Raw genomic sequence first — 2,420 nt, forward strand, 5'->3', positions numbered from 1 at the left:
AGGCCGTGATGGCCAACCGGATGCATAGTCAAGGTCTTGACGGACGTCCACAAAAAAATTTGGTATTTTTGTTTTCGGAATTCGGATCACCCAAAAAATAGTGTGCTACGAAAATCATCGAAATGAGGGGTATGCTCGCTTCGGGGCTCGTTTGACCTTTCGAATGGGTCGGACGGGCCGTGAAGGCCAACCGGATGCATAGACAAGGTCTTGACGGACGTCCACAAAAAAAGTTGGCATTTTTGACGTCGGAATCCGGATCACCCAAAAAATGGTGTGCTTTAATATACATATATAATTCTTCTCTCTCAACTCTCTGTCCTTTTTCGTTTGCCTCTCTCATCTCTCTCCTATTGTAGCTCACCATCTATCCTAACACAATGAATATATACATATACAAATGTCCTTTTCATTGACACAAACACTCGATTTATACAAATCGCTGCTATTTATATAAATCAGAGCTAATATGATCTTTATGTTTGCTATTTCTAAAATTTACGCTTAAAATTATGTGTTCAGATCAAAAGATATTTTAGTAAATCTTTTTTTTTTTTCTTAATAGCTTTATGGACCATTGGTCCTTTTATTTCTTATAATATTCATCACACTCAAAATAGGCTGAGATCCAATAAGTCTATCGGCCCAATCTAGCCAATATAATGCCAATAGCCCCAAAAAGGGAATAAAAGGACAACTCGATCTTGGAGACCAAAAACTTGTCATCCCCCCTAAAATAGTAAATCTTAGTTGTATATCTTATATTTATATTTTCATGTCGAATGTTATGAATTCAAATAAATTGTAATTAAAAGTTTATATCCGGTTTTAATACAATTAATATTTATTGAAATAGTTAAGATATGTGTCTGCTGGTCGCAATGTAAAACAAAAAAAAAAAAAGCAACTATATGGCTTGCTTACTATCCTACTAGACAACTACCACCGTGTTCCAAATGGAGATAATTAGTTGTCTTACTATCTAAAATGACTTTGTAATCCATAAATTAGATCAGGTCATGGTCTTGTAGTCATGTAGACGTTTAATACGATTTTTTTTTGTATTATAACACAAACAGTTGTGTGTTGTTAGTTGTTATAATTATTTTTTTGCAAGTCAAATTAAATTTGATGAGCCAATATAAGTAGGGGCGTGCAAAAATTGAATCGGGAAAATGTTATTGGGTTATTAAGTTAGTGGATTTATAAAAAAGTTATTGGGTTATTGATTTGATATCAATTTTTACTATTGGATTATTGGGTAAACCGATAACCCAATAAGACGATAATAATTATAAGTTTACCCTTCCTAAATATTAATTATTATTAACTTAATATATAACTAGACATTATAACTATATCAAATTATTAGTACTCTATCCACTTCACACTAGGTTCGCGATTATAGCTATTTGATTTTAGTTTTAGTTTGTAATTATAGGTTGTAGCTTTTGCAAGTTTGTAAAAGTCTTAATTTGGTTAACATAACAAATTTCATTTTATGTTTTGGCGATCGTGACATGTAATTATAGTTTTGTAATATATTTTCTTATTGGTGCAATTTCTCATTATCTTTCTTGTTTCACTATATCAAAGCATTTAGAGAAGTGAAAAGTCATAAAATATTTTACGGATATATATGTATTGGGTAAAAGAATTGATAATGATCAAAAATCGATCATCAAAAATTGATATCTTATTGATTTGTTATTAGATTATCATATTTAAAAATCCAAAACCAATAGATCGAACCGATAATATATAAAACCAAATCAAACCGATCGTTGCTCTTTTCTGACTCATCGCGTTAGATTATACTTTATCTTTAATAATATGATTTGAATTCTAAAAGTAAGTAGAAAAGCAAAAAAAATGGTAGAAAAATACGAAATTAATGATTTGTGAAATACTACTAGTTAAAATATGGATATTTCCAACTTTGGTATAATTGAAGTGGTAATTTGACAAAATATATAAAATTTTGTTCACCTATCTAATTCCACATAATTTTAACACAATCCTTGGGTTGTTGTTTGTTGTGAGATAATATGGTCAAATAATTTTCCTTTGATACTTATCCTCTTCGACTACAAATCTTTTTTTCATTATTAAATCACATAAAAATAAAAATTACATTGAATTGGTGCGACTAAATTTTTTCCTCCAAAATAGCATGATCTGTAAATGGGATCATGTTTTCCTAAACAATATATGTAGTAACTAATTGTCACCCGACATGCGTCACATCGGTGGTTAATGAGATGGGTGGACTCCTTATAAGGCTTGGGCAATCCTCCTCCCTTTGAGCTAGCTTTTGGGGTGTGAGTTAGGCCTAAGACCTAATTTCACATGGTATCAGAGCAAAAGCTAGCTCAAAGGGAGGAGGATTGCCCAAGCCTTATAAGGAGTCCACCCATCTC

The sequence above is a fragment of the Solanum pennellii genome, chromosome 3, assembly GCF_001406875.1.
Source record: "Solanum pennellii chromosome 3, SPENNV200".
Lineage (NCBI taxonomy): Eukaryota > Viridiplantae > Streptophyta > Magnoliopsida > Solanales > Solanaceae > Solanum > Solanum pennellii.